The 19,942-nt window shown below is 41.5% G+C and overlaps 1 long non-coding RNA gene across 1 annotated transcript; it reads right to left on the bottom strand.

Annotated features, from left to right (window-relative positions):
• Positions 1 to 6,450: 6,450 nt before the first annotated feature.
• On the bottom strand, positions 6,451 to 16,198 carry LOC103477266 (uncharacterized). The gene is made up of 3 exons (XR_535608.2): positions 15,898 to 16,198; positions 15,697 to 15,776; positions 6,451 to 10,087 (listed from the first exon to the last, which is right to left on the bottom strand). It is a non-coding gene; the product is annotated as an uncharacterized LOC103477266 (long non-coding RNA).
• Positions 16,199 to 19,942: the final 3,744 nt, after the last annotated feature.

The following is a 19,942-nucleotide window of genomic DNA, read 5'->3' as shown; positions in this document are numbered from 1 at the left end:
ATCTGAGTGGTCACACGTTGTTGTTGTAGATTCTCCATCATCCAAGGATAAGACAATTCGTAGCAACTGAATAGAAGACAACTAGGGTTCTTGAAGATGATTCGCTTCTAATCCAAAAGGCATATTCAGTTCTGAACGTAGGCGTCAACCTTTTAGGTTGTAGTCAGAACAATCACCCTAACAGGGCTATTAAAGTCACTAATAGGGCAGTTAAGGTCCTGTTTGCCACTGGCCACATCCTCTATGTGGTATTTAGCTCATCTATGGTCACTAGTGATCGTCTCAAATTCGTTATATGAAGTTTATTCCCTCTGTTAGCTTAAATGTGTACATTAAATGAGTAACTTCTTTATGTAGAACCCATTGTTAAAATACTGAGCTTTGGGAATGTTCACTTATAAGCTCTCACACACGTTTGGCCTTTCGTTTCTCTTATGTCTGTTATATTTTACAGCACCGATAAACATAGAGAAGCATGAAAAACGACAGCACAGCGTCTAAACAGCGGTAGGTGTAAAAAAGAAAGAAAAAAAAATCACTCCTGTTTCCTTTTGTACACACTTCAGCCTTGATGTAACAGTTGTATGGTATCGTATTTTTTGGGGGGCCCACAGAGCTGCAACTGTTTCACCTCGGCTGCTAAAACGCCCACTCGTTCACCCGAGAACTACAAAGTGGGTTTGACGCCTTGCATCTTGTGTAACCGCGCTCTTTGAAGACGCTGGCTTTGAGCTCTGTGTCTCATCAATTCCCCACGCAAAGCTAAATTTGATTGTGAGGCGAGCACATGAGGGGGCAGCCTATCTGCCCCACTCGTTTTCACGTTATTCATTCATGCCCTCTATTTTTGTGACAAGTTTTGCTCGGAGAAGTATTTTACTTTTTACTTTTTTTTTTTTCTTTTTTTTTTTGCTGTTTATGTAACCATTTTAATCTGTGTATGGATGTGCAGAGAACGATGGCAGAACAAAGTTTGATTTCAATGTCTTCTCATTGGAGCAAAAATAAATGGCCGCCTTATTTTACATGAGAACATCTAAGTTCTGACATATTATCCACTCTGACATGCTAATAAAACTCGTTTAATCAGTAAATAGGTCTAATTTTCTGTTCTGTGAAAACTGATGAGGTTTGTTAGAGAACATCAGTGAAGAACAGACGGTTCATAGAGAATGCTGTGAAGAAGTTTAAAGCAGGCGTATTTCTGATTTGGCTGAATAGACCTTCACAGAAGACATTTTTAGATTTTTATTTGGTTATATTTGAAAATAATGTATTTTTTTAACCCCTGGAAGCTTCACAATTGTGCAGTACTTTGTGTTTGTCTAGCTCATAAAATCCTAATGAAACTGAGGTTTGAGATGTGTGAAATAGTTCAAGGGGGGGTGTGTAGTTATTCCCAACAAAGCTGAGCGCTTTCTGGGAATTAAAACAACAACAAAAAAATAAACAGAAATCCACACGTTGCAGCCCATGGAGGATCCTCCTCCTAAAATGAGTCCTCATCACTGTGCATTCCCGCCTCATTTGTCACTGGGGGACTTGGATTTGTCACATCCGATCTGCTTTTCTCAATGAGCTGGAAAAGGAAGATTAGAGGCTCATAGTCAGTGAGATAATAACTGTGAGTTGAGCTTTGATTCAAGTCCACAAGTGGATGATGCATCCTACGAGAAATTTGACTCTCACGGTTCGACTGAAGCCCATCTGGAAATATGATGTTGACTGCCGGTTAGCCTTGCAGGCTTTTTTTTATTTTTTTATGTGGGCTGCTGCTGAATAATACATTAATCACTTGATGTAACTTCATATCTCTGTGCGGCTGCAGAGGCAACACTGACAGCTTTTTAAATTTAAAGGAGCACTGTGGGGGTTTTTTTTTTTGGACTATAATTATAAATGCATGAAATAACTCCACAGTTACGCACTGAGCCATCTCAGGTCACAAGGAAAGAACCGGTGGAAAGCAGAGCTGCAGATGAGTGCAGCAGCTCAGATTGAGTTAATCTGGTGCCTGGAAATGCAGCAAAGGCTTTTAGTCCAGATGACGCTCAGCGTGGGACCTATCTGTTACACAGCTCGGCGAGAAGCTTTGCGAGAGCCTCCCTCTCTCCTCCGCCGCCATCACCACACCACCTCCCCCTCTGCCTCTTTCTTCCAGAGAGATGGCTTGTTGACATCCATTAGGAGGTTTTCCCAGCATTGAACGGGGCCAGGAAAGAGGACTAATGATGTAATTCCCTCAGAGATGACATTAAAATGTCAAAGTGCCGCAGCTGACATCATCCATTTAGCACACATTTTCCTACAACATCTATTTGTCTTCCTCTGCTCCTCCAGCAGAAGCTGGAGCTCCCCTCCCAGCTCGGTGCCTCCAGGCTCTTCCGAGGTGTGCTGCCAGACAACGGAGGACAGACTACAATCAGACTGTGTCTTCCCCTGCAGCTACGAATGCCCCGCTCCAGAGGACTGTGTTCTCAGCATGATATGCGCGTCACGTTGTATTTCCCCGTCCTGTTTTAAGGCTTCATCTGACGATGATTTATCTTGTCTTCACACCCAGGTGTGTTGTCTTTGTACACTTCTTCTACTGGTTTGCGACCATCTGCGTGTGTCTCTCCAAAGTCATTTTAATCATAGTTATTATCATAGGCCAGAAATGTAACAGAGTCAAAATGTGATACTTTTCCAGACTCAAACTTCTACGGTGTCTGAGTTTTTACAGCTATTTTTTATTTTATTTAAAACACATTCATAATACATTTAATACAGATATTATACCAAGATCAGAGCCATCGGGTGGTGCGGAAGTGAGGAGGAACAGTGACTTTAAGGCAGATAGTCTGGCTGGCTGGCTGGCTGGCTGGCTGGCTGGCTGGATGGCTGGATGGATGGATGGATGGATGGATGGATGGATGGATGGATGGATGGATGGATGGATGGATGGATGGATGGATGGATGGATGGATGGNGGATGGATGGATGGATGGATGGATGGATGGATGGATGGATGGATGGATGGATGGATGGATGGATGGATGGATGGATGGATGGATGGATGGATGGAGGGATGGATGGACAGACGGACAGACGTTTGGATGGATGAATAAATGAGGACTGTAAATCAACATTTTTTAGTCTCCATTTTGATCTTCTCATTCCTCCACTGATCACCAGAACATCTAAATCAAATTCCACACCTGCATAAACTGAGTTGGACCCCGGCAGAACCAAGAGTCCATCTCTTAAAAAATGTTCATAAAGCAGGTCTTTTTGTTTGGGATAAAAAGTAATAAAAATAAAAATCCTGAATCATATTTCTAGGAGGGGGAATCTTGACATCTCTCTATTCTTCGGTCCAGTGAGTGGGCAGGCGTAGATGTCAATAATAGATGCTAGGAGGCAGAGTGAGTAGACGTGAACGGGAAGCAGAGCAGGGGGCTGCGCCTCACTCAATAATGAATCAATTGATCCCCCTGAAGATGATGGATCGGGTTGCCATGACGACAGAGGCAGTGTTAACCAGACCGTGGCGAGGAGGGCTTTACTTCCTAGAGACACGCAGTCGGCGTGATGTGTCGATCTTGGCAATGAATGTACAGCGATGATCGAAAGCAGAGTGATTTCTTTTCTTCTTCTTTTAAATGTGAAAACAAGAAATGATTACGGGGTGGATTAATGCAGCCAGATGGCTCTCCTCTGCATGTAGCGCAATACCTCCGTAGGATCAGCAACACATGACATCATTCTTTCTGATTTCACCCTGAAACACAGATGTCAAGATGTTGCAGGTGCATGAGATCATGCTGGCAATCATTCCCGCTTTGATTAATCTGAGCGCTCGCACTTTGATGGATGCCTCTGCTCTGAGCTGAATACACATGTGGGTTTTTTATTTTGCATGTTGAGCCGCTGTGCTTTGAAAAGGGGAAGGTGGTGGAAGTGTGTGGGGAGGGGGGGACAAAACAACATCAACAACAACAAAAAAACATGTTTACCGTGTCTGCATGTGTGCGTTCTGTTGCCGTAGCAACGCGGCTGATGCTGGGTCCAGCTGGGACCACGTTGCCAAGTAACAGCTGAGTTATGATAGCGAGGGAGAGAGTGGGTGGAGGGGATGAGGGAGGTCTACAAAGGAGGCAGCTAGCAACAAAGACTGGAAGCATAGGAGGCGAAACATCGCCGAGGGTTGTGAAAAACAACTCTTGCTTAGGTTGAGAGTTTTCCTTTTCTTTTTTTTTTTTTAAAGAGAGTGTTTGCGTCTTTTACTGCCAGGGAATACTGATACAAAGCAGCTTTGGAGTTTGGGAAAGGCACAAAAACAAAAAGTCCAAAGCTAGTTTCACGATCAGACAGTTCTTTGGCCTCTGAAGGGGATAGTTTGGGATTTTTGAAGCGAGGTTCTGTTGAAAGGTTAGTTGATTTCTTGCCCACGCTACATAACTGTCTTGGCATCGCTAGCATAAATTCAGATCAGTTGTTGCAAAGTGGAATATTCTGCTATTTGCTATTTAATATGCTATTTTTATTTATTTTTTTAGCGGGGTTAGCCAACGGTCACGTACACAGAAAATGGAGGTAGGAGGTGCTGCACAACATGCACTGAGAATAAAACAATTTCTTGTCAGAATGCCTTCCTCTTAGAAAGTAAAAAATACTTTTTATTTAAACTGCTGCAATAAATTTTTTTTCAACCAAATCAATCCAGATTAGCAGGTTGTGGAGGCTAACGCGAATAGCTTGTCTGAGTGGGCTCAAAACCAAAGCAGACCGTGACAATCACAGACATTGAACATTGTCACATTTGCAGCCAATAAATTTTACACAGGAAATGGCGGTAGGAGGCGCTGTGCCTTCATTTCCTGTGTAAATAAACACCAGCAGCTCTGTCCATCCAGTTGCAACGTGGGAAACAAGATAGCAGTCACCTAACCATTTATGACGTTTTTGAGATTTTGTTTGTAAGACAGCAGAAGTTTGTTTGGTCATGACCCACCTAGCGCTAGCTGTTAACGTTAGCCTCTAGGACAAACTAGTCTGATTTTAAAATGCAAAATAACAAACAAAAAAAAAACAGTTTAAGTGAATGCTATTTTATTTATTTTTACACTACTGTACATTTAAACAGGATAGTTATTATCTCAGTCTGTGTTTCACACAGGAAGACATTTAGTGGCGCACCACCTCCATTCTCTATTTCCAGAGTAGTTAATCTTTTTTTTTTTTTTTTGCATGAAATTGCCCAATTTAACATTTAATTCAGCTTAAAACAGTATTTGAATGAACCACTTGTTTTAACCTTAGAAGTCAGAATTCAATTAATCTGAATTTAGACAAAATAACAGACCAGAATAATTAACTACCACAGGTAGGATATTAAATGCACATAACCTTTCAACAATACCTCATTTTAAAAAGTTCTGGACTATTTCTTTAAGGCGAAGACATTGGTTCATCTTTTTATTCCACATTTCTGAAATGAAACTCCCATGACTGATGAGTCAGTGTCTCTGGCATATTTACACACAGACATGAATACTGTGAAGCCTTACAGAAACCGAGGCGGGGAACAGGTAAGTGATTTGAATGTTTAATGGTTTGTGATGCCAGCAGCTGGTCGTGTTTTTCCAACTTCCATTAATATCTTTCCAGAGACAAGCTATGCTCATTTAGGCCTTGTTTTTATGACACGATGGAAAACAAAGTGGTTCAACCATCAATCCAGTCGGCCATATTATAAATCATCACCAGCCTCAGATTTTATCCTCATCGTCCCATCTCCACTTATCTTATTTTGGACATATCTGTTTTTGTCTCAGGCCTGCTCGTTAGGAAAACACTTTTTTTTTTGTCTGTCCTCGACTGAGCAGGCTGATTCATCACCATGGAAACCAAACTTGAATTTCCTCAGTGCTTCATTTGGGACTAATTGTCATCTCTGAGCAAACACACACTTCCATCACACTCTGTACAGTAAAATTCAGCTTTTGCTTTTTCTCTTTGTGATGGGGAACAACAAGAAACAATAAACCTTTGTCTGTAATAAGAGTGAATAAAATCACATGTAAACTTTTAAATTTTTTTTTTTATATTTGATGCTTTTTTTCTTCCAGTATTGCTCTGCTCTGTATTTCACTCCATCTATATTCCCATTAAGTTTGTTTAACTTTCCAGTCTCCAGTGATGAAATGCATCCTCAGATTATGTTGCTGCCACCACCATGTGACACCATTGTGATAACTTTGAACACGTAGGTTGAAACTTAAAAAATTGACCACATCTGAGTAGATTTTTCTTCTCCCAACTTGGCTTGTAGAACATGTATTGCCAAAAAAAGAGCAACATTTGTTTTGAATACAAATGCAGTGCACCCATTTTTTAGATATTTATTTGCAAAACATTTCCGTCCAGGTCCCAGTTATGCATTGCTTAAAGTTTTAACATAATATTTTCTGGTACTATTACATCATTTTTAGGTAATTTGGTGGCTGTGACTGCATTACACAGAAATTATAATCTCACAAACACAGATACTCTTGAAAAACGTTTGTAATATGCTTCTTTAGGTCACTAGTCACCTAAAATGTTAGACTTGTATCACAAAAATTCATACAGTAACTGAATTGAGTTATATTTATTAAAATAGGTTTATTGAACAATGGAGAAAAGTAGTAAAAATAACAATCCCAACAATACAGTTTTATGGGGTTAATTAATTAGAATCCATACAATAAATCAAAAATCTTCTCATAAAAAAATTATAACGATAACTGATAAATGATACGATAAATGCCCGCCACTAGTTGGTGTATCACATAAAATCTTTGTTGAGAACATCTGGATTTGTGCAGCTCGGGCTTATAGGTAGAGAAGGAGGCCTGAGATGAGAAACAAAAACAACAGAGCCAACGTGGCTCCACACTTTATATAACAGGCTGCCTGTGGCGATTGTGCAATGCAGTGCAGTTGTCTGGGCTGATGTAAACAGCGCCTTAGTGCCTCTGGAGGCTAAGCCATGTGCCTTGATGCAGCAGTTATGGGCACATGCCCTACTTTCATAAATCAAGAGCTGGAAAAAAAAAGGAAAGGAAACGGCGTGTTGGGAAGAGGAGGGGGGGATGCCGAGTGAGGAGCGAGCAAGCAAGGGAGGCGGTGATGGCGGGGGGTGGAAAGAGGCTGAACAAGGCTCATATTGATGTTCCAAACACAGCTGCAAGCGTCAGCTGACTGGCTGGCCTGGAAGCGGCCCCAAGCCCTGCCTCCTGCCTTTATCAGCTTACACTGCGACCTTTCTCTCTCCGTTGGAATAGATCCCCTCCACCCCCACCCTTTAAACTTGATGCCCTGACCCCCCCGCTAGCCCAAAGCGGGGCCTTCTACATGCTGTCCACGTGGCTTCGAATGAGTCCGGACCTCGTCTGTCCTCTCTGACATCTGACTTCTACCCAGGGGGTGCTGAGTTGGGCTGAGTTGGGTTGAAGGGGGGAATATCTGCAGGCTTCCAGCAACACTAGCTCTCTTTTTGGCTCATCAGCACTTTCGTTTGTCTCACACGGCTCGGTTTTCAGGCCTCGCCCCGCGCTCTTACACAACCCCACCATGAAGTCACTGTTCCTCCTCACGTCCGCACCACCCGATGGCGGCGGCGGCGGAGGATAAAGAGGGGAGACGAAGGGTGAAAATGTTCGGGACAGTACTGCCAGATTAAATGGTTGTTAAAATGTCGGCCGCTTTTCACAACATTTGACGGGCTTTTGGAAAATGTTCAGAGGAAAATTTGTCCAAAATAGATGCCATTGTTTGGCAGAAATCTTTTAATAAAATGCTGTTATTACACTTATTATCAAGGGCAGTCCCAGCTTGTTTGCTGTCCCGGGCAAATTACATCCAGCGCTCCCTTCCTGCTTTTCAACTGACCATAACACATCATTTACATTTCATTTCGTCAGCACAGACACACTGAAAATTTCTTTTAATATCTCATTTAACAAACGTGGAAGTGTGATGCAGCAGAGGTTTATCTGAAGCAGAGAATAAAGAAGCTGTGGTCGTTTTTACAGTGCTGATAGTGTAAGGTACTATATGCAATCTATATGACATTGGCAAATATTGGATATAACACCAGTATTATCAGCGATCAGGCCAAATTTCCATATCGACATCCCTATTTAATAGGCTATAAAATTGTTTCCAAGAAGTAGCCTAAAGTAATAGAGTAATAAAAGCAAGCTAACATAACTTGTGAAGTGATTTACATAGCATAGAGAAAACAACACCTCTTCCAGCTAATGGCTATTTAACTCGGTCCAAACTACATCACAAGATCATTGCCTTTAGTAGTTTTACTTTCCCATGTTTTAGTTTAGTTTCATAAGAATTATAATCTAAAAAATATACAATATATATTGCTAAAAACCAAATATGTCATCTCAAACAGCTAAATGCAAATAACAAAGCTCCTGCCGCCCCATTTGAAAAGCCACCCAGGGCTACTGCCCATATCAGAAACTGCCACCGCTTATTAGTTCATTTATTTTGAAATCTCTAGAATCTGGCGAATGTGACATCATCAATGATTAGTTATTGGTTAATCAAGTGTCACTATGTAGTAGTATTATAAAACAGAAATAGCAGGTCATCAACATGATTTAAAATTACAAGGCTCCACAAAAAAAACCTCAAGTTTCATTGTGTTCAGTCAATCCTAATGAGAATATAATACAATATCGAATATAATAAAGGACAACCAAAACTGTCTTCATATATAGCTGCATTTCTCAGCTATATATGCATATATAGCTGCATTTTGCGCTTAAATGTGCGCAGAACTTTTTTGATATTCTGCTAATATTGAAAAAACACAATTTTGTAATTGCGGTGATGCCATTAAATCAGAAACTTGGATTAATCAGAAACACAAATAAGTTTGTTCACACAATAAATCAGAAAATATGTTGCGCCATCATCCTCCTACCACTTCCTGTCGTCTTCTTTGTCATTTCCACCAGTAGTAACATCCGGTTGTTCATGATTTTTGCATCACTCGTGTGATGCACAAAATTTGTTTAAATTGCAAATACACTAATTTGGATACAACCGAAAACCCATTTCATCCCTTTGCCATGCATCCATTAAGCAAATTTATTTTTGTAATTTCAATTTGCTAAATTATATGGTGAATGGAAAGTCAGCTTATGACTATGACTCACGCTGTTAACATGAGTTTCATTAGAGGTTGAGGTTTGGGCTGTTTTCTTTGGAGCTGGGTGAGTTTTATGTTGTGTTTAGGCTTTAAACTGTCAGTCAGACCTGGCAACCCTGGCTCCTGATACTTTGCAGATACTTGTCGGTTCAGCAGGTCAGGCGAAGTCCTCCTGTGTCAGATTTCTGCAGAGGCAGAAGTAGACGTAAAAGAAGGGGATTCGGATGCCACGCTTAAGCTGACGAGTCAAGTTTGGACATATTTGGAGAGACGTTATGTGAGACAGCTGATGTTAGCGAGAGTTCAGGGGGAGTTTGAAGCAGCAGCTGTTGTCAGGAGTTTGTCCCTGAGGGGCAGTAATCAGCAGAGTCAACTGTCAATCACAGATCTGCACGGCCTCGTGGGCTTTTTCTCAGAAGCACGCCTCCTCCGTGCTCACACACAGCACACCTCCCCTTGATGACGCTCCTCAAGTGTTGCTGGATAGTGTTTCTATGGAAGCTGTCCACCCACACACACTCACGCACACACACACGCACCCCCTCCCAACTGTTTGCAGGAAACACTCATCCTTCTCTGGAGATGTCGCTCGCGGCGGCCCATGCACTCATAAATCCTCAGCTCTTTTCTGGGAAATGAAGGGCTTGAAAGATACATGCATACACACTCACACTGGGAAAGGGTGGAAGGAGGGGTGCAAAAACACAAGTTACCAAGTATATCTCCGTCGCCATTCTGACATTGAGGAGGTCGGATTGAATGTCTGCCTACTCCTGGAGGCAAATAGGGAGCATATTCTGCACGGTGCGAGGATCCAAGGAAATGCGGTCCCCGAGCAGGCCTCAGCAATTGCCAAACATTACGGGAATGAGATGTGTTTGGCATCTGAGGACAAAGACAGACAAACATTTAATAGCAGCCGTTGCTGGTTTCAAATGTCCGTCAGTTCCTGTGCAGACAATGAAAGCCAGCTGTTCGCTGTTTAAGAGGCCTTACTTTGAACTGCAGCTGTCTGCTGCTAGCATGTTGCTTAAAGGTGACCTTATATGCTTCCTTGAATAGTGTAGGCTAAGTTTATGGGCTATGCAAAACATGTTTATTACATTTCTTGCACAAAATCATGTATAAAATGTATTTAATGAGATTTCATTCTAGTCAGTTCTGCCTATTTTGAGCTCCTTTCAGAGTCAACAGTTTTAGGGTCTTTCGTCATTTTAAATCCTAATTATATATATATATATTTTTTTTTTTTTTTAAAGTGCCTTCCAACTCAACATTTACACTCAAACATGAAAGTGACTTCAAACATATGCGCAATTACTCAACCGTGCAACTTTAAAAAACATTAGTAGAGCCTCCTGGCACAACCGAGAATGCAGAAAGTGGTTTCTGGATGCTAAATGAACAACAAAACACTTGTCTTTTCCAGCAGCCATTGTACATACAGCGGTAAAATCAGCTTGCCAAAAGTGATCGAATTCCTCTTTGGTTGCTAGGTGATGGGCTGATCATCTGCCAATTCGTTGGGATTGGCAGATGATTTATGACATTACATTCAGAAGGTTTTTGAAACAGCTAATTTTCCACACCAAAAAATGTCTGGGTGGGTTTTTTTTTTTTTAAAGAACTTTGACTGTTTTTAGAAGATGTAGAGACCCAAATGGAAGTACAAAAACAGGCAAAGTGTGAATTAATCAGAGTGTATTCAATCACTGGTTGTGTCTGCAGCGGATAAAGAACCGTTGGAAGATTGTTGTGCAAAGCATTCAAATGTGAGCGTGTCATAGAGACACATGAGTTAGGTGGTGAGTCAGATGCTCCTGATTTATAAACCCTCAAGCCAGAGGCAGCAATGAGTAGAGGTGGCAAAAATGGCTGCGACTCTGAGGGTATGAGGTGTAGCGGTTTGAGGCTCAGAAAATTACAGATGGAGGATGAAGGACGGATCTGGGAAGGACGTATTCGTAGAAAAAAATGTGTTTTTGATTGAGAACTGAGAGAGGAATTAGGAAAATAAATTAAATCAGTTCTCCTGTTCATCATTAAATTACCCGTTGTGTCCTTTCCTCCCACAAATTCCTCTCTATCGGTCTCACGGCTGGATCCTTGGAGAACATCTCTTTCATCAACTCTGTTGCTTCTTTGATCATCCTACAGACGATGCGTCATCGGACCTGGGTTGATTTTCCCAAGCAGCACAGCCCAGTTACTTAAAGGGAAGCTTATTAGCATATCACAAAGCGCAGACGTGACTCTGCAAATAAAAGAACACATTAAATCCCCCAATCCTTCAGTTATTCCTATAAAGTAAGAGAGAGCAGGTACAATCGAGTCACACCTCGACTTGCACATCTGATTTTGCATTCAGGTTGGGAAATTAACATTTTAAGAGGCCTTACTCAAGTGCTCCCACTTGTACTTTAAAAAATGTCGCTGGATTTTCGGTTGCTTGCACAAATGTTGAGAAGTGACCTCACAATACGTTTTAAAGTCATAGGACTTGTCGTGTCGCCATTTTGTCCCTTTATTGTCATTTTGTTGAGTTTGACATCTGAGCCAAGTGGGATGTTTGTACCAGCTTTGACAACTTGAAGTCATTTTTAATCATCGACTTGAAGTCCTCACTGATGTGCTGACACTTCCTTCGTCTTGTTCTGGTCTCGTCTTAAAGATTATTTTGTTATTAGACACTTAGAGATTTTCTGTGTCTCTTCAGACCTGACATATTTTGATGGTATATTTTCGTTTTCATCAGAGGTATCACAGCTGAAGCATCAAACACCAGCCTCTGATGAAGCATACCGTTGAAACATGTCAGATGTGTCTGGAGAGACATAGAAAATAATGAAGTGTCTAATTACAAAAGAATCTTTATTATATATAGACACAATGAATTTCATTGATATAATCTTATCAACTCCGATTGTTCAACAACTTCAAAACTGATCCATGGACGGCGGTGTCCGTTATTACTTCCGTAAACTTTGTATTGCTGTGTGACGTCTATGTTTTTCTTTTGCGCAAGCAGATCGCTTTGGGATCAGAAACCGTTCACATAGACGTTTGATTGCATGTAATTAGTAGTATAAGTAATTTTGTCAAAAAAATCAAACTTGACAATCAAAAACTTAAGTTCTAAGTAGGTGTAGAAAATGGGTCTCTTGAAACCTTGTTTGATATTTCAATAAAAGGACTTTAAACCGCAGATGCAGCAGTTTAGTGGTTTTAAAGTTGCCTTGATATTGGTAGCTGGCCAATATCTACCCTCAACCAATCTTTAAAAATGTGATTTTAAGTGATTTAAATAAATATTTTGTACCAACAGCATAATTATTATAGTCTTTTATGCTTCTGTAAATCAGCTTCTCCAAACAAGGATCAGAACCACGTTTGATGTGTGTATGTTGTAAAATACATGTGGGAAAATATGTGATTGAATTAATTGTAGATAAATTTGTATTACTGGATATTTTTGTAGCACATGTCTAAAATCTTTGAAAAAAAACAAAGTTTTGGATGTTGACATGCCTAGCTACAATGCTACCCGACATGCATTGTGTCGGGACATGCATTGCTACAGGAAAAACCATGTTTTTCCTGTAAGGAAAAACATGTTTTTTCCTGTAAGAAAGAGAAAAAGTAAAATAAATCAAACCTATAATTTGAATTATTTTAGGGTTAATATTGTCATCTGACAGTTAATAGATACATTTTCTGCACAAAAAAGTTTGAAAACAGTTAAGAGTTTTAAAGGTGCATGTGTGTGCAAATTTAAGTTGACATTTGTTATCACTTTGACTGCATGTTCAATATACCAGGGTGTATTTGCTAATTTATTGCGAGGGGACACAAAACCTGTTTTGAGGGAATGCAATACTTATTGCCAGAGAATGCAATAAACGCAATAGGAAAAGAAAAATCCCATTAATACTAACTATTAAAATGGGCAGTTTTGAGCATTTTCAATGGGGCAAATTTCAAGCTATTTAAAGATGATTGTGATTCCTAACCTCCATAAATAATGGGAGTTTACTTATTAAATATTTGCACTGCCATCGAGCGCTTTTGAGAGATTTTGTTGTGTTTTCTTGTGTCCTTCTTCAGCTCTATAAATGACTGTACCACATAAAGAAAACAAACTGAGACACAGTGGTTAACTATATGAGTATGAAGCAGAAGTAGGAAGAGGAAAATTGGGTACGGATTGGAAAATTAATCCAGAGATGTCAGGAGTGCCTCGTCAGCAGATCCTCAGCTCTACAAGATGAGACTCCTCAGTTATTCTGATTGCGCACACCGAGTCTCACGTTGCCAGAAAGATAACAACATCCTTTGCAAATAAGCATCATGCATTTGCCTGCAACATGATCTGCAAAACAACAAAGCGCATGTCGACGGCTGCCGCTGAGCTTTGATATTGAAGACGCCATTATGAGGCTGTGTTTTTGGGTAAAGATGAGTCAGCATTATTCTGCAGGTATTTGACAGCAGGAAGGTTGTGGGTTTATCTTCTCTTGTGCAAGCTTTGTGCGGAGAAGAGTTTCCCTGAATAATGGATCTGTTCATTGTTGCCGACTCTGCCTCTCTCTGTCTTTCTCTCTCTCTAGGTTTATGCATGCATGAGTAAAATCTTATGTCTGCTTGGGTGCTGCAGTGCAGTGCGGCGTAGAGCGGAGCTGGAGCCATTGACGAACACAAAGAATGTGTGAATATGTGCGTGCATGCGTCAGCCGCTGACTTTGTGTTCATTCCGCAGTAAATTGATCTGCCTGCTCACTAGACTGGATGGAAAAGGGCCCGAGGGTGAGCGGTGCATCAGCAGATGGGAGAGCCCGCTGTGTTGCCATCACACGGCATTCCTGCTCACTGGGCATGCTCAGAAAGCCACGCCCCACGAACCAGCAACCCCCATTCCTCCCAGGACCTGTTTGAACCAGTCAGTCAGAGGTGGCAGTGGCTTTTACTTCTCTTTCTGCTCTTTCTCTTTATTTATTTTTTTTCTTCCATTTGACCTTCAGAGTCAGGCAATGGGAACAGTAGGTTGACAGGAGAGGAAGGGAGGAGGGCTGTTTTTCTCAAAGCTCTTTGGGTAGCAGAGCTGATATGTCACTCATGATTTCCACTCTGTGCTTCACCTCCGTCACATGCACCACAGTTACCCAACAGAGGAGATAACGCACTCGTCTGTTTGATGATTAACGACCTGATAGAGAATCCTCCTTTTATCGCCTATGATATCATACTTTACTATAGGCAAATGTTAAATAGGGAACATGTATTGTGTTTACTCAACCAGGCAAATAACGAGGAAGTGAAATCGTTTTAGTCACTTTATGCTGCGCTTACGTAATCTCTTAAACTGTTGCGATGTGACCAAAAAAAAAGGGAATTCAAATCGCTTTAGCGGAAGTTTCACACAAACTGCACATTCAAAGGTGACATCCTACACTAAAAAAAGGCGCAAATGTTAGCAGAAGGCTCGTTTTCGAAACTAACAGCTAGCATGTCACATGTTCCCTGAGCTCATTCACAGAGTTATATTTACACGCTTGATGTTTAACGATTGAAACCCAGCTATGGTCGGGCCTTGCAAGAACATTCATCCCCTATAGCTTTTTCACATTTTGTCACAATACAACCAAAGCATCTGTGGATTTCATTCCTGTTTTATGTGACAGCCTGCGCACAGTGCAGCGCGTAAATTATCAAGTATAAAGAGAAAAAAAGTACAAATCCAGCTGTTCTCTGATGGCCTCAGAGTTTTGCTGGAGAACATTAGAGAACAAATGGCTGCATGAAGACCAAGAAAAAAAGTTTAAAGCACAGTTAGGCGATAAAATGATATACGAAACATATTTTAAAGCACAGTTCAATCCGTCCAAGAAGTAGAATATTAAATCAGAAAAGCAGTAAAGAGGCTAATTGTGGCAGGAGCTGCACATGGGAAAGTCGATTAACAGGATAAGTATTTGTCATGGACTCCTCAAATTTTGCTTTTATGGGCATGAAGCAGGCCGAAATCTGACATTTCTGGCCACCCTGAACACGTCCTCAAGAAAAACTTGAAGGTTAACAAGGTTAACCTTCCAGCAGGGACATTGACACAAAACTACAGCCACAGTTACGATTGATTGGTTTACACCAAAGTGTATTTTAGTGTGAAAGTCCAGACCTAAATACAAGTTAGAATCTATGCCAAGTATTGAAAATTGTTGTTCACAGATCTTCTGCATTCATTTTGAAAGTTTCAGCTTCTAGTAGAGACCCACCCAAACAACTCGCAGCTGTAACTGCACCACGGTCTATCACTTCTCCTCTAAGCTACATTAGATTTCATGGTTGTAATGTGACAAAATGGGAAATGGTTGCAGAGGGATGAATATTCTTGCAACACACTTTAAAACCACTGAAGGTAAACATCACAGTATGATTGCAGTTTATGGTTAGCATCATTTTGTGGCTTCTCGCCCTACTGTTGCTTCACACATCATCACCATTTTTCGGTCCACGCTGCCTGCTGACGATGCAGAGATCTGAATCACACACTGCATTCCTCCATGAGTCACGCGGCACTCTGCAAACAGGCACTCTGCAAACAAAAAGTCAGAGTTTTTTTTTCTCTCCCTCTCTCTCTCTTTCAAATCTAAGTCCTGCAAGCCTTCACACATTCTTTGTTTTGCCACCGCATTCTGCACCTTGTCTGTCTCTCCTCGTCGTCCGCTCTCTCCTCTGACTTGCACGACCGGCTTCCTGTTTGTGTCAGGCCGGCAGCAAACCAATCAGCTGTGAAGGCTGTGATCCTCCTCGTAGCTATTTACTACCCTGCGGTCTGTTTTAAAAAAAGAACGGTAAGCAAGCTGCGCTTTGGTGCAGGCTGCTGAGTAAGCAGACATGTAGCACTCCAATCCGTCCACAGCTGACCGACCTACATGTACACGTCAACCGTTGTACTTTTTAAGAGGCGGCTAGTGTTTGTTCTTCAGTTTTTGAAACTTTTGCGAGTTAGTCATTTGTTGTTTTGTTGTTTTTTTTACTTCTTGTGCTTCTCACAGAACAGCAGGATCTGCACGCTGACATTTTTTTTTGTTTGAAGGCTGGAATGTGCTGGTTTGAAGATAACAAAGCAGCATGGGGCGGTTGCATGTAAACTTTGGATGAGGTCACGCTCCGCCAACACAGCACACTGTGAGATGAGAGGGGATTTTGTTCTGGATTCTCCCCTGCTGGTGTCATACCTTTTAGCTCTGTCAGCATGCAGTTGTAGCTTATCAAAACACCAACAATGTATCTTATTGTGATACCTCAATTAAGTGAAGCCACTCAAACAAACAAACAAACCATGAAGCGGACCGTGTGGAGTTAGGTGTGGACTGGTATGAAACTCTTTGTTTGATAACCTTTGGGTGAAAATTTTACGCCATTTGAGCAAAAAAAATGGAAACGAAAATGTAAAGAATTTTCAAATTCCTTTCACTCAAGAGCAAAATGTAACAACTGTTTTCTCTGTTGTTAAAGGATGTAACAACATCTGCTGTTCTGATCTTCATAGAGCCACAAGTCCAGTAGCTGGCTTGCAGTCTGCAAACTAGTAGCTTGTACCTTCAAAATAGGTACAAGGTGTACTCACAGAAATACTAGCAGGTATAGCCGGTGGTATACTCAAAGGTATACTCACAGGTGTACTCGAATATATCTGCTACTCACCGAAATAGTAGCATGAATAGTTGTTAGTATACTTGCAGGTATTCTCGCATAAATACTAGCCGGTATACTCACTGGTATACTCGCAGGTATACGTCAGGTTTACTCGTTGGTGTACTCGCAGAAATAGTAGCAGTTATACTGACGAAAATACTACCCACAGGCTCTCTAGTGTACTCGCAGGTATACATGGGTGTATTCTCAGAGAAATACTTGCTGGTATTCTTTCAGGAATACCAGTTGTAAGTGTACTCAAGTATACCTGCTACTCACAGAAATAGTAGCTGGTGTACTGACAAAAATACTAGCCTTATACTCGCGTATTCTTGCGGAAATACTATCAGATGTACTCGTTGGTAAACTCCAAAGTAAACTCCAGTAGTTTACTTTATGTAAACTACTGACTCCAGTACTTTCTCTGGCATGTCATTGACATGAATTTCAAGCCCAAAAATTTGGATAACTGGAAATATTTTTGGATTTGAAAGTGTAACTGCCTTAAACTGTGGTATATCTTAAAACTGGGAACCAATCCATGCCTATACAGAATTTTCCTGTTTAGATGTCCAGCCGTTGCCAGATTTCTCTCCGAGTCCAAGCTGTTAGACGGGGAGAAAATATAATCAGGGCTTTGCTGGGGCATTTGAGTTCACAGCGGGCATTACGTGAGGACTAATGCCTAATTCAGCCCCGGCTCTGGCAAACATGCCTGACATTCAGTGTTTACACCGCTCAATGAAAGCTCCCAGTCAGACGGCCCAATAACTCGGCCTGGAATTAGATTCAGGAAGTCATGAGATTTCCAGGTGGCCCGGCTTTCCTAGAATTGTTAAGCAGGGATTTTCAAAGCTTTGACAACACACATTACACTGAAGAGGTCCCTTCCCCCTCCTTCCAGTAAGGAATTACATCAGTTCATTTCCAGCACTTGGCAAAACAAATACTGAACATTTTTACTTTTTAAACAAAGAGAATGCAAGCGATTAGATTTTTCCAGAAGAAAAAAAAATGAGAGGGAAAGGGGCTCTGCTGCGCTTTCATTTGGTATTCATTCATTTGGCATGAATAATGAATCTGTCCTGAACTCCTGCTGAACCCTCTGCACCAGCACCAGTCCAGAGATCCGCACCACATGACATCCAACCCACACACACACACACACACACACACACACACACACACACACACACACACACACACACACACACACACACACACACGCACGCACCCGTTGACCTGTGCAAATCCCCCGAACATGCGAGGCGGCCCTCTGCGTGAATCATTACACTGTGCGGCACCTGGCTGCAGTTAGACCAGGGACGTTTTTTTCTTTGATAAACCTGACGACTGTTGGGAGATGACAGAGGACGCAGCCAGCCAAGGCGGAAAGATAAACAGAAACTGGTGCGGCGGGCGGTTAAAGCTCCCGCCCTTTTTACCAGCTCAACTGTGTGTGTGTGTGTGTGTGTGTGTGTGTGTGTGTGTGTGTGTGTGTGTTGTTCAATGTTTAACCCTTGTGTCAACAGCGCGCATGTGTCACAACAGCATTCCTGCGAGGCGCTGGTCTTGTGAGAGGTTTCATAATGGGAGCGCAGCTCTAGATTGTTTTGTTGCTGCAGGAGGGAGTCCTGCAGCGAGGTGCAGAATGACAAGGTTTCGTGTTCCTGCATGTTGGGAGCAAATGAGCTGAAAGGTGATGTGCTGAATGTGTTCAGACGGTGAATGCATCAACCTGCTCGCCCACAAACGAGCCACCCCGACTCCTTCCGCTTTTTCTTCTCTCTTTTTTTTTTGACGCTGTAAATCAGGGGTGTCAAACTCATTTTCATTTTGCGCCATATCAATGTCGTGAATGTTCTCCAAGGGCCAGTTGTAGCATAATGTATTGAAAAAACCCCTTAAGAGCCTGTCAAAAAAATATTAATAAGCAGCTGTGTCTGCATCTGATAAGTACTTTTTAAAATTAAATAATATTGAAACAGATCCCTTCCTCCAAGAATTCGTGATTTTGTTACTGTTTGGTGGAACTAATTTAGAAATACTTGCAAAAAAAAAAAGAAGCAATATTTGCGCTTTTGTATGACGATAAATGTGACGTCAACCAAGGCTCAGGCAGCAGCGTGGTAGAAGTAAGAAATACTGCCACCTGCAGGTGGGAGTTAGCGTAATTAAAATCGATGGTTTTGACCATTTTTGCGACTCACACAACTACGCATTAGCGTGCAAAACTGCGTGAAACTCCATCATCGTGGAGTTGCGACAAACCGCAGAAACTGAATACTTTAATTTGTTAGTAAATTGATCAAACCTGCGTTGATTTGATTAATAAAACAATATTTAAGCAGACAAGTGCCACCTTTATGCGTCCCACCTAAAAGGTTAAAGCGGCCGGATTGAGTTTGTCATGTGCAGTAAGTGGATAACATTGCAAGAGTCATGTGAGAGATCCCATTCTTGAACTCTAAACTTCTGGTTTGGCCTTGTCGAGTGGAGAGATTTCATCATGGAGAGCACACGCCCTCATAGAGGAAGCGTGATTTGATCTCCTTTTCTCGATGAACAAATAAAAATGTTTTGAAGACCGGGGGGAGGGAGGGAGGAGCCAGGGCCCTTTGCTGTCCTCCACGGCAGCCCTGGGTGTAGCTAGACTTGCCAGTCGGTTTGAGAGCGTTTCCTCTTCAAGGCTGTCTGGCTCCTCCCTCCCATTGTGTGTGGCAACGCTCCACTGCAAAAACAGAAAGCCTCACCAAGTTTTTCTGGACTAGATTCTAACGTGAATATCATAGTAATCCTGAAATAAGACAAAGCTATCTTACAAGGAACATTTAAAAAAAAAAAATAATTAGGAGCTTGTTTTAAGTCAGTTATTCCTTAATATTGGTGAAAAAAGGATTGGCTTTAATACTCTTCCATATGGGAAAATGTCTTGTTCCGCTGGCGGATTATTTCATTTATAATAATCTGCCAGTTTTTTGTTGTTGTCAATATTAAGGAATAATTGATGAATTATTATAATTAAAGGAATAACTGACTTAAAGC

The sequence above is a fragment of the Poecilia reticulata genome, linkage group LG15, assembly GCF_000633615.1.
Source record: "Poecilia reticulata strain Guanapo linkage group LG15, Guppy_female_1.0+MT, whole genome shotgun sequence".
In the NCBI taxonomy this organism is placed as follows: Eukaryota; Metazoa; Chordata; class Actinopteri; order Cyprinodontiformes; family Poeciliidae; genus Poecilia; species Poecilia reticulata.
Note: the sequence above shows the minus strand (reverse complement) of the source record. Positions and strands in the feature narration are given on the sequence as shown.